General features: G+C 43.8%; 1 protein-coding gene across 8 annotated transcripts in view; it reads right to left on the reverse strand.

Annotated features, from left to right (window-relative positions):
• The window catches only part of frmd4a (FERM domain containing 4A), a 523313-nt gene that overhangs the window by 260303 nt on the left and 249055 nt on the right, over positions 1 to 13955 (reverse strand). The window lies entirely within an intron of this gene.

A 13955-nucleotide genomic window follows, 5' to 3' on the forward strand; every position in this document is an offset into this window, starting at 1 on the left:
GTTGGTCCCCACTGTCACACAAGACACTCGCTCTGCAACACCCACCATTGAGCACATCTACATGGAGCACTGTCACATGAAAGCAGCATCCATCATAAAGGACCTCCACTGCCCAGGACATGGTCTCCTTCTTGCTGCTGCCATCAGGAAGAAGGTACAGGAGCCTCAGGACTCACACAACCAGGTTTGGGAACAGTTTAACCATCAGGTTCTTGAACTAAAGGCATAACTTCACTGGACTTCTTTCACTCCCTCGCTGAACTGTTCCCACAACCTATGGACTCACTTTCAAGTGCTCTTCATCTCATGTTCTCAATATTTATTGCTTATTTATGTATTATTATTATTATTTCTTTCTTTAGCATGGGCACAGATCGTTGCCTTCTGCACCCTGGCTTTTTGTCCATCCTGTTGGGTGCGATCTTTCATTCTATTGTGTTTCTTTGATTTACTGTGAATGCCCATGAGAAAATGAATCTCAGGGTTGTGTATGGTGACATATAAAAAGTTCAAAGTAAATTTATTAGCAAAGTATATATACATCACCATACACAACCCCGAGATTCATTTTCTTGAGGGGATTCAGAATAAATCCATAATATAATAATAACCATAAAAAATCAATGAAGGACCGCACCAAGTGGACGTTCAAACAGTGTGCAAAAGAGAACAAACTGTGCAAATACAAAAAGAAAAAAATAAATAAATAAGCAATAAATACTGAGAACATGAGATGAAGAGCCCTTGAAAGTGAACCAGTTGGTTGTGGGAACAGTTCAGTGATGGGGCAAATGAAGTGGAATGAAGTTATTCCCTGCAAGCATGAGCTCAGAAACTGCACCCTGTTCTAATCATCAAAGTTTAAAGAAAATTTATTATCAAGTACATATATGCTCCCATATACTCCCCTGTGATTCAATATCTTTTAGGTATTCACAGTAGAACAAATAAATACAACAAAATAAATGAAAAACTACTACAAAGACAGACAAATAAACACTGCAAATACAAAATAAAACATATAATAAATAACTAAATCAGCAATACTGAGAACATGAGTTGTTGACTACTTCAAAGTGGGTCCATAGATTGTGGATTCAGTTCAGTGTTGAGGTGAATGAAGTCATCCATACTGGTTCAGGAGACTGACAGGGGTAATAACTGTTGAGGGGTAATAACTGTTTCTGAATCTGGTGGTGTGAGTGCTATGGCTCCTGTACCTTCTTCCCGATGACAGCAGCAAGAAGAGACTATGACGAGGGTGGTGGGGATGCCTGATGAGGGATGCTGCTTTCCTGTGACAACGTTTTGTGCAGATGTGCTCACTGGTGGAGAAAGTTTGACCCATGATGGAATAGGCCGTATCTACTACTTTTGTAGGATTTTCCAGTTCAAGGGCATTGGTGTTTCCATACCAAGCTACGATGCAACTAGTCAATACATTCTCTCCACTACACATCTATAGAAGTTTGTCAAAGTTTTAGATGTCTTTGTAAACTCCTAAGGAAGTAGAGGCGCTGCTGTGCTTTCTTCGTAATTACACTTCTGCGTAAGTGTATTTTAATGGTAAATTTACTTTGAACTCTAAAACACCACAGGTCTATCTGTAGTTATACACCTTCCCAGGAAAATCTGTAGTTTCCCTCCTCCCCAGGTCAATCTGTAGTTACCCCCTTCCCAGGAAAATTTGCAGTTACCCCCTTCCTAGGAAAATCTGTAGTTATCCATCTTCCTAAGAAAATCTGTAGTCACTCCCCTTCCCAGAAAAATCTGTAGTTACCCCTCCAGTTCCCAGGACAATTTAGAGTTAACTCCCTTCCCAGGATATTTGATAGTTGGCCCCCAGGATATTCCTAGTTCCTATTCCCCACATGTTTAAGTGACCACCCTCTAATCTTGCACCATGCTCGAGATTCTTAAACTGGTGCAAACACATGGATGCTCATCTCAGTCATGCTTCCTAAGCTCCGAGTGTTTCAGTAAGTGCCACCTCTCACTCCTTTAAACTCCATGGAGCATAAAGCTATTGGCTTTAGCTGTTGACAGGTACACAATCTCATTCCAGGAACTTTGCTTCATGTGGCCTACAGGTGACCAGACCCACGGCAAGCTGCTTTACCTGTGACTGTTCCCTGAGAAAAGAAGTTCCTCTCAGATTCCCCTTAAATATTTCATCTCTCACCGTTAACCCATGACCTCTAGTTCTAGTCTCACCCGACCTCAGCGGAAAAAGGCTGCTTGTATTTACCCTGTCTACACCCCTCATAATTTTGTATATCTCTATCAAACCTCCCCTCACCAGCATACACCATTTTTCAGAAATTAAGTTTATTTATTAATAAATATTCAAAAGCTGATTATATTAGTAGCTCAAACACGAGGAATCCTGCAGATGCTGGAAATTCAAGCAACACACATCAAAGTTGCTGGTGAACGCAGCAGGCCAGGCAGCATCTCTAGGAAGAGGTACAGTCGACGCTTTGGGCCGAGACCCTTCATCAGGACTAATTGAAGGAAGAGCTAGTAAGAGATTTGAAAGTGGGAGGGGGAGTGGGAGATCCAAAATGATAGAAGACAGGAGGGGGAGGGATGGAGCCAAGAGCCACACATTTTAATTCCACATCCCATTCCCACTCTGATATGTCTATCCACGGCCTCCTCTACTGTAAAGATGAACTCAGGTTGGAGGAACAACACCTTATATTCCATCTGGGTAGCCTCCAACCTGATGGCATGAACATTGACTTCTCAAACTTCCGCTAATGCCCCACCTCCCCCTCGTACCCCATTCATAATTTATTTATGTACACACATTCTTTCTCTCTCTCTCCTTTTTCTCCCTCTGGCCCTCTGACTATACCCCTTGCCCATCCTCTGGGCTTTCCCCCCCCTCCCCCTTTTCCTTCTCCCTAGGCCTCCTGTCCCATGATCCTCTCATATCCCTCTTGCCAATCACCTGTCCAGCTCTTGGCTCCATCCCTCCCCCTCCTGTCTTCTCCTATCATTTTGGATCTCTCCCTCCCCCTCCCACTTTCAAATCTCTTACTAGATCTTCCTTCAGTTAGTCCTGACGAAGGGTCTCGGCCCGAAACGTTGACAGTACCTCTTCCTAGAGATGCTGCTTGGCCTGCTGCATTCACCAGCAACTTTTATGTGTGTTGCTTATATTAGTAGCTTCTATCTTCTCACGTTGATATGACCCCTCATTATGCTCATGTTTTCCTTGTGAATGCTGCTTACCTGATGCTCTGTGCCTGTGAAGCTGCTGCAAGTTAAGTTTTTCGTAGCACCTGTGCACAAGCGGACGTGCAGATAGGCTCTCAGTTTACCATAGTTAAACTGATGACTGCACATATTAACCTAACAACCTTGGAGTTACACAAGACAGTATCCACCCCGCAACGTCCCATTGACCAGATAGATAGGCTGTGCTGATACACAATCATTTTACCCAAGTGAACAGGAAAGGAGCTCTCTGTCAATGTCCATACATCAACGATCAGAGGAAGACAGATCCAAGTATTATGTAATGTACAGAAGCTTGCAGTTCTTCACTACCAGGTTCAGGAACAGCTACATCTCTTCAACCATTTGGTTCTTGAACCAACTAGCACAACCCTAATCGTGTAAGTTAAAGGCAAAGTACATTTATTGTCAAAGTATGTATACTATATACAACCTTGAGATTTGTCTCCTTACTGACAGCCACAAAACACAGAAGCCCAATAGAGCCCATGTAAAAGAGACATTCAAACACCCAATGTACAGCGGGAAAAAAAAACAAATAGTGCAAACAATAAAAGCAAGCAAGCAACTGAAGTTCATAAAAGTGAGTTCACAGCCACGAAGTCAGTCATCGCTGCAGCCGATTCAGGAGAGTATTAGTTGCAGGCCGTAGCCTCAGTTCAACGCGGAGATGAATAAACGTCATGGATCTGAACACCGGCCCATTCCTCGCTTCTGGCCATGATGCCCGTACTTTTTCAATTTGGCCTGGCACATAAGTTGGCCAAAGCTCCAGTCTCTCAGATCCGGGTGCTGCTGCTTCGATATGCTTTCAGGCCTGAGCCTCGCCTCCTCAGTTCAGCCCATACCTGACCTTTCCAGTTCAGCCTGGTGCTTAAACTGATCAAAACTCGGATGGTTCCTTGCGCTAGGACCTGGGGCCTGCCACTTCAATATGCTCTCAGGCCTGGGCCCCATCGCCTCGATGTGGCCTGTACCTAACCTTTCCCTCATCACTAACTCAGTACAGCAACACAGTGACCACTTTACTAAAGTCAGCATTAATTGTCAAATACATGTCAAAGCATTGAACCATAGAGCAAAATGCATGTTTGTCTCAAATCAAGTAAGGGGAAGCGTGCAAGTATTGCCATGCTTCTGATGCCAACATAACATGGCTACAACCTACTAACTTTAACCCATAAATCTTGGAATGTGGGATGAAACTGGAGCATCCGGGGAGGAAACCCACACAGTCACATGGAGAACGTACACACTCCTCACAGATCATGGTAGGAATTGAACCCTGACTGATGATCGCTGGCTCTGCAAAGCGACTCCACTAACCACGACACTAGCCTGCTGCTTCGACACTCTGCACTAAAACAGACTTTACCTTTTGATTGTCGAGCACCTCCGCTCCGTCCGCCACAACAGACAGGATCTGCCAGTTGCCACCCAGTTCAACTCTGCTTCCCATTCCCATTCAGATATGTCCATACATGGCCTCCTCTACTGTCATGATGAGGCTAAACTCAGGTTGGAGGAGCAACACCTCATATACCATCCAGGTAGTCTCCAGCCCCTTAGAATGAACATAGAATTCTCCAACTTCCAGTAATTCCCTCTCCCTACCCCTATTTCACTCTGCCCCCTCCCCCAGCTGCCTATCACCTCCCTCATGGTTCCGCCTCCTTCTACTACCCATTGTGTTTTCTCCTATTCCTTCTTCACCTTTCCTGCCTATCACCTCCCTGCTTCCCCTCCCCCACCCCTTTATCTTTCCCCTTACTGGTTTTTCACCTGGAACTCACCAGCCTTCTCCTTCCCACCCTCCCCCCACCTTCTTTATAGGACCTCTGCCCCTTCCCTCTACAGTCCTGACGAAGGGTTCTGGCCCGAAACGTTAACTGATCATTTCCACGGATGCTTCCCGACCTGCTGAGTTCCTCCAGCATGTTGTGAGTGTTACCTTTTGTTCTAATTGTGTTCTTTCTTGGAAAAAATAGTGCATAATTTATGTTTGTGTTTTCCTTGTGAATGCTGCTTAGCTGATGCTCTGCGGCCTGCAATGTTGCTGCAAGTAAAGTTTTTCATCACACCTGTGCACACATGGAGTTGATCTGATGGCAATAAGCTCTACTTTTGACATCCACATGAGTTTTGATTCACCTGAAGCATGTTATGAAGTGTTTTTCTTTATGTGGTTTAGTACGCAGCAGCAATGTAGAGCAGCTGGACATGTGGTCACTCATCCCTATCTCCTCATTTGGTTGTTCATTCCAATTCTGTACCATAGACAGTTCACCTGGGTGGTCAAAAACCGAAGCACATTAATGCTGAATTCTCCACAGTCCGGTAACCTACTTCCTCTCTGCCCATTTTCTCTCTTTTCCTGACTTACCCAGTTCTTCCTACAACCCCTCCCAGCTCCCCATCCATCACTCCTCCACCTTCTCCATCTGTCCCTCACACACACACTCCTCCCATTAGGTCCCCTTCCTCCCGCCCCCCAATTTTAACCATCTGCCCTCCCCACCTCTCTTATCTGGCTCCATGCTCGACCTCCCTCTCCTAAGAGATCCCACCATCCATAGCCCTTTGTCACCTTCATTTCTCATCTCCCAGCCTCTGTCACCATTCCAACCTCCCTCCTCCATTTTCCTATCACCCTTCCCCCTACTCACCTGGATGCACCCATTACCTCCCAGCCTCTGCCACTATTTCCATTCTTCTCCTCCTCCACCTGCCTATCACCCCTCCCCTCACCTGCATTCACCCATCACCTCCCAGCCTCTGTCACTATTCTCACTCCCCCTCCTCTATCTACCTACCTTCCTTACCCCACACCTGAATCCAGCCATCACCTGCTATCTATTGCTCAATCCCTTCCCCTCACCTCTTAGTGCTGGCTATCTCTCCTTTCAGCCCAGATGAAGGGTCTCAACTTGAAACATCAACTGTCCATTTCCCTCTATGGACCTGATACCTGTAGTGGCATTGATATTGGTACTGGTTTAGAACAGAGAACCAGAGAACACTACAGCACAGTACAGGTTATTCGGCCCACAATATTGTCCGAACCTCTTAATCTACTGTGCATTGGCTATAAGCAATATTTCAAACTTCACTGATTGTAAGAGGCAGAAACATTAGGGAAATTTAAGAGACTCTTAGGTAAGCAGATGAATGTTAAAAAAATGGAGGGTATGTGGGAGGGAAGGGTTAGATTGATCTTAAGAGTAGGCACAACATCATGGGTTAAAGGGCCTGTACTGTGCTGTACTGTTCTACATTTCTCTCTTATAAATATACCCAATCATGACCTCTTTCCCTGCTGTAACTCTGTGGCAATCCCCATTTAGGAAGGCCATGTGCTTACACAGCCTCCCCATACAATGCAGCAACCAACAGTCCTGGGGAGATCTATGAGCAGGAAGGAGCAAGATTACAGTAGGAGACAACAACATCAGCAAACTGTTGTGGTGTCACAACAACAACAACCACCCGGCACCCAATGTTAGTGAGACCAAGGAACTAATTGTGGACTTCAGGAAGGGGAAGTTGAGGTGACACACACCAGTCCTCATTGAGGGGGATCAGAAGTGGAAAGGGTGAGCAGTTTCAAGTTCCGGGGTGTTAACATCTCTGAAGATCTATCCTAGGTCCAACATATTGATGCAATTACAAAGCATGGCAATGGCTATATTTCATTAGGTGTTTGAGGAGAATTGGTCTGTCACCAAAGGAACTGGCAAATTTCCACAGATGTAGCATGGAGAGCATTCTAGCTGTCCGCATCATCATCTGGAATGGATGGGCTACTGCACAGGATCATAAAAAGCTACAGAGATTTGCAAGCTCCGCCAGCTCTATCACGGGCACTGGTCTCCCAAGCAGCGAGGACAACTTCAAAAGGTGATGCCTCAAAAGGGCGGCACTCATCATTAAGAACCTCTATCACCCAGGAGATGCCCTCTTCTCATTGCGGTCATCAGGGAGGAGGTACAGGAGCCTGAAGACACGCACTCAACGTTTTAGGAAAAGCTTCTTCCCCTCCATCATCAGATTTCTGAACAGCCAATGAACACTACCTGACTATTATTGCTCACCTTTTGCACTACTTATTCTCTTTAATTTTGTTTTACATAAGTCTATTTCTTATTGTAAGTTATACTATATTTTTCATATTGCATGGTACTGCTGCTGTGAAACAATGAATTTCATGACATTTGCCAGTGATATCAAACCTGATTCTGATTGTGAAACTGCTCCCAGGAATCTCTCCCGCACAAAGCAGGGCTTTAAAAAATTCACTACGAAGTGCTCATCTCGGCAACCCCCTTCCCTGCTTTGTGTTCCGGCACCTTTTCCTTTACGGGCCTCCGGTGTCATCCATCATTAAACCAAACAATTTTGAAGCTCTTCGTTTATTTTCATTCAGCATAACGGCCATTTCTCAGAGACCTTGGCTGCAGGAAGCACTCAGGAACATTGTTTACCCTTCACAGGGTAGTGATCTTTTCCATATTGACAGAACAAGAAAAGCTGGTGGGATTTATGTTCAGTCTCCATCCAGGAGAGATAACTTATGTACTGGAAACCATATGTGTCTTTGCAGTAGGCCTCTGTCCTTAGGCTAAAATTATGCCTGTCTATCCACGATAAATTCCTAGCAAAGGAAATGAACAGAACAATGGCACAAAGAAGTATTTCAATCCACTGGCCATGTTGCCACAGGCTCCATGCAACGGAATCTCTGCTGCCCCATGTCCAAAGTCGTACTGAGACCAATTCTCCAATTATTCCTGTCGCCAACTTCTCTCTCCCCCCACCCCATGAAGCTAAAGAAACAAAAGCCTCAAAGCACACACCACCATGGTAAAGCAGTCAGCATAATCTAAGACCCACACATTCACTTGTCTCCACCCTTTCCCACCTCCCATTGGAGGCATGACCCACCAGGCCGAAGAACAGCTTCTACCCCACTGCTATAAGACTATTCAATGATTCCCTAGTATGGCTCTCTTCCCAATGGACTCACTTTCAAAGACTATTCATCTCATGTTCTCAATATCTATTGCTTATTTATTTATATTATCGTTTCTTTTTTTATTCGTACAGTTTGTTGTCTTCTGCACTATGGTTGAACTCTCTAGTTGGGCAGCCTTTCATTGAGTTTGTTATGGTTATTATGCTATATGAGGTGTTGGGGGCAGCCCGCAACTGTCAACACATATTCCGGTGCCAACGTAGCACAGCCGCAACGTTTGGCAAAACAGCTCAGAGCTCAACAAAACAGAACACAACAAACAAAAAACAACAACAGCAAAACAAACAAGATGAAAAACAGCACCACCCGTCCAGTTGCCACCCGACCACCCACAGTTCTCAGTGCCACCTTGACGGGACTCCACCACACAATCTGCTTCACTGCAGCCTTGCACCTTATTGTTTGTCTACAATGCACTTTTTCTGTAACTGCACACTTTATTCTGCATTCTTTTATTGCTTTCCCTCGTACTACCTCAACGGAATGAAATTATATGCATGCAAAACAAACTTTTTCTTTAAATCCAAGAAACAACAGGATGGACAAACAGCCAATGTGCAAAAGACAGCAAACAGTGCAAATACAAAAGAAAGAATAAAAATAAATAAATAAATGGATAGATAGATAGATAGATAGATAAGCAAGCAATAAATATCAAGAAATGAGATGAAGAGTCCCTGAAAGTGAGTCCATAGGTTGTGGGAACATTTCAATTATGTTGAGTGAAGTTATCCATTCTGGTTCAAGAGCCTGGTGGTTGAGGGGTAATAACTGTTCCTGAACCTGGTGGTGTGAGTCCTGAGGCTCCTGTATCTTCTTCCTGATGTCATGAGTGAGAAGGCAGCATGGTCTGGATGGTGGGGTCATCTAGAACTTTAGATGTATATTTTTACAAACATCCAAATAACCATCTACAGGGAATAATTCAGACAAATGTTATCAAAATTAAATACCAAATTGTAAAATGGTGTGTTCTGTACTTACATAAAATAATGTCAAGTTTGTGTGGAATTAAAGGGTTAATGTATAAAGTGCATTGGATGACACTGAGCCTGATGAGAAAATGAGGGGAAATCTCATTGAAATCTGCTGAATATTGAAAGACTTGGATACAGTAGATGTGGAGCGGATATTTCCTATAGCGGGGGAGTCTAGGACCCGAGGGCACAGCCTCAGAATAGAGGGACGTCCATTTAGAACAGAGTTGAGGAGGAATTTAGCCAGAGGGTGGTGAATCTGCAGAATTCATTGCCACTGACAGCTGTGGAGGCTAAGTCATTGGATATATTTAAAGCGGAAGTCGCTAGGTTCTTGATTAGTAAGGATGTCAAAGGTTATGGGGAGACAGCAGGAGAGTGGGATTGAGAGGGAAAATAAATCAGCCATGAATGGATGGCAGAGAAGACTCAATGGGTGGAATAGCCTAATTCTGCTCCTATGTCTATTGGTTTTACGTGGCAATCATAAACGAATTTACCATTTCCTACATGGACTTGCAGCCTATCACTGCCTCCGTGTAGAAATTCTCACCCCAGTTTTCAGCTTCTTCTACAGTCAAAATCTTCCTCATACTCTGATCTATATCCCACGTACCTGCTGTGCAAAAACGAAAGTCTAATCATATTTGTCATCAAAGTATGGATATGTCACCATGTACAACCCTGAGACTCATTTTCTTGTAGATATTCACTGGAGGATACAGAAATACAAAAGAACGTATGAAAATCTATGCATAAACAAAGATCAACAAACAACCAACGTGCAGGTAGCCAGAGACTTTTGCCCTGAGCAGAATTAGCTAATACAAGGGGGCATAATTTTAAGGTGAATGAAATTAAGTATAGGGGGGATGTCAGAGGTAGGAACAGCTTCTTTCCCTCCACCATCAGGTTTCAAAACAATGAACCCATGAACACCTCCTCACATTTTTTGCTCACTTTTTGCACTACTTATTCAATTTTTTTCTGTATATCTACATGTTTTATTGTAATAGATAGTATTTTTATGTATTGCAATGTTAGAACAACAAACTTCATGACATACGTTAGTGATATTAAACCTGACTCTGTACGGTTTTTATACACAGAGTGGTGGGTGCATGGAATGCCTTCCCAGGGGTGATGGTTTTTAGAGGCATTTAAGAAACTCTTAGGCACATAGATGATAGAATAATGGAGGAGGGAAGGGTTAGATGGATCTTAGAGTAGATGAAAAGGGCGACACAACATCGTGGGCCAAATATCCTGTACGGTGCTGAAATGTTCTACAAATTGTGCAAATACAACAAAACACAGAGAACATGGGGATGCCATGGTAGCACAGCAGTTAGCGTGACACTGTTATGGCTTGGGGCGCTGGAGTTCGGAGTTCAATTCCAGTGTCCTCTGCAGGAAGTTTGTACCTCCTTCCCCTGAGTTGTGGGTTTTCCCCAGGTGCTCCAGTTTCCTCCCACATTCCAAAAGGTTAGTAGTTTAATTGCTCATTGTAAATTGGCCTTGATCAAGCTAGTGGTTAAAAAGATGGATTGCAGGGCGGTGTGGCTCATAGGGCCAGAAGGCCTGTTCTGCACTGTATATCTAAATAAATAAGTAAAATAAATAAAAATTTTTAAAAATGCAAATTAAAAAATAATAGTGAGAACATGAGTAACAGTCCAGCACGCCATCTTTGTGTCACTGCAAACATACTTACCCACCCTCCCACATTATCTTTTTTTTTGGAAATGAAGATTCTTTAAGGTCCTTTCAGATGAAACAGTGGCGGTTTAAACTAGCCCCTTCCCTCCTTACAATATTGCACTTAGCTCAGAAAAGGGAGACTGAACAGACACCCCCAGGCCCGGGCTCTGGCTGACGGAATGCTCCAGATGTAATTACAGCCATGCTTCCTTTATGAGATATTTGTTATTACTTGTGAACTTCTAAGAATTAATGGTATAGTTCCCTGCTGCACTGGTGAGGAGAGGATGTTTCACTGAACCGTTGTCATGTTCTGAGAATGCATTTTACCCAGAAAAGAAATTTTAACTTAGCTGAGCCATTCATACAGTAAGTAATGAAGAAATCTCCAAGAACTGCCGGCATAACAGCAGCACGTTAGCGTAGTGGTTAACGCAATTGCTTTATAGTGCCGGTGTTCAATTCCCACCACTGTCTGTAAGGAGCTTATATGTTCTCCCCATGTCCTCAAGGGTTTCCTCCGGATGCTCCGGTTTCCTCCCATATTCCAAGGATGTACGGGTTAGGGTTAGTGAGTTGTGGGAATGCTATGCAGGCACCTGTAGTGGGGTCACATTTGTGGGCTGCCTCCCGCACATCCTTGGACTGCGTTGGACTGTTTTCGTCACAAGTGATGCATTTCACTATTTTGATTTTCGAAGTAGATCTGACAAATAAGGCTAACTTTTAAACTTTATCTGCAATCAGGGTTGGGAGGGGGAGGTAGTTACCTTTGGAGATACAATGTTGAATGAGTTAACACTAACTTACCAAATCACTACAGTTTCGCAACATTGCGAACACTTTGCATTAAAATGGACTTTACTTATACTTGTTCTTACTTGAAAAATTATCCATAATTTATGATTAATTTGTTTTTCTTGCAGATGCTGCTTATTGATGCTCTGTGCATGTGATGTTGCTGCAATTAAGTTTTTCATAGCACCTGTGCATACATTAAGGTTAGGGTGTATATTGAAAGGTCTAGATAGAGTGGACGTGGAGATGATGTTTCCTATAGCGAGGGAGTTAATGACCAGAGGGCACAGCCTCCACTTAGAACAGAGATGTGCAGGAATTTCTTTAGTGGAGGGTGGTGAATCTGTGGAACTCATTGCCATAGAGGCTGTGGAGGCCAAGTCATTGGGCATATTTAAAATGGAGCCCGATAGGTTTTTATTAGTCAGGGCATCAAAGGTTGCAGGAAGAAGGCAGAAGAATGGGGTTGAGAGTGATAATAAATCAGCCTTGATGGAATGGTGGAGCAGACTCAATGGGCCAAATCGCCTAATTCTGCTCCTATGTCTTATGGTCTCAATAATGGACTCCAACCACTGAGGTCAGGCTAACTGGTCTACAATTTCCTGTATTTTGCCTCCCTCTCTTCTTATTGAGTGGAGTGACATTTGTAATTTTCCAGCGCCAACACAGTATGCTACAGCTGACTAACCCTAACCCGTGCATCTTTGAAATGTGTGAGGAAACAGGAGCACCTGGAGGAAACCCGCAGGGTCACGGGGAGAACGCACAAACTCCTGACAGACAGCAGTGGGCACTGAACCTCGATCTTTTGATCATTGGCATTGTGCTACTACACCACCGCGCCACTCTTGAAGCTTTCGTATCTTCTGCCCCGTGGGAAGGAGAGAAGCGCCAAAGCCTGGGTGAGTGGGGCCTTTGTTTATTCTGTCTGTTTTCATGAGGCAGTGAGAAATGAGTCCACGGAGGAGAAGCTGATTTCTATGACATGCTGAGCAACACTCTCTCTAATTTTTTTTTACAGCTGCGTACACCAACCATTGCTCTGAGTAGGAAACTTTTACACAGCCTGAAAACTGTGCAGCACTTTAAATGTTTTTGTTTTCCGTAATATGCACACTACGAATATTTAGAATGAAAATTGAAAAATTACATACATTTGATTTTATTTATTAATTGAAGGGTATAATAAAATACAGTACAACAAAGAAAATCTTTCACGTTTCCCTGAGCTTTTTCTAGCCGTGTCCAATTCCAGCAGCGCAGCAACAAAGGAGGAGAGGACGTTTCACTAAACCGTTGTCATGTTCTGAGAATGCATTTTACACAGAAAAGAAATTTTAACTTAGCTGAGCCATTCATACAGTAAGTAATGAAGAAATCACCAGAAACTTTCAGCATAACAGCAGCACGTTAGCACCGGCGTTTACTGATCAGAGTTCAATTCCCACCACTGTCTGTAAGGAGCTTGTGCATTCTCCCCACGTCTGCCTGTGTTTCCTCCGGGTGCTCTGGTTTCCTCCCATATTCCAAAGGTGTACGGGTTCGGGAATGCTACGCTGGTGCCCGAAGTGTGGCAGCACTTGTGGGCTGCCTCCAGCACATCCTCAGACTGTGTTGGACTGTTTTGATCACAAACGACACATTTCATTATTCTGATGTTTCGAATTACATCTAACAAATAAGGCTAGCTTTTAAACTTTATCTGCAGTCACAGCAGAGTACCAATGTTGCTTCTCAGCTGCACGAGAGCATTTCAGTTGCGCAGCCAAGAGGGAACAGCCGTGCTGTGCTGCATCCACACTCCCTGCAGTTTCTCGCAGACTTCTGCCCAGCAATTTATTTGTTTTATTTAGAGATACAACATGAAATAGGCCCTTCTGGTCCTTTGGGCCACACCATCCAGCAACCCCAATTTAACCCTAACCTAAACATTTCCATCTTTTACTCTTTTCCACAGATGCTGCCTGGCCTGCTGAGTTCCTCCAGCATTCTGAGTATGTTGCTTTGGATTTCCAGCATCTGTAGATATTTTTGTCTTTGAACAAGTACTTTATTAAGTACAAGAGGTACCTAATAATGTGGACACTGAGTGTGTTTCTGTATGTTTGTGCTCTTCTGCTGCTGTAGCCCATCCAATTCAAGATTGGACATGTTGTGCATTCAGAGATTCTCCTCTGCACACCACTGTTGTAACACGT

The sequence above is a fragment of the Mobula hypostoma genome, chromosome 20 (assembly GCF_963921235.1).
Source record: "Mobula hypostoma chromosome 20, sMobHyp1.1, whole genome shotgun sequence".
Lineage (NCBI taxonomy): Eukaryota > Metazoa > Chordata > Chondrichthyes > Myliobatiformes > Myliobatidae > Mobula > Mobula hypostoma.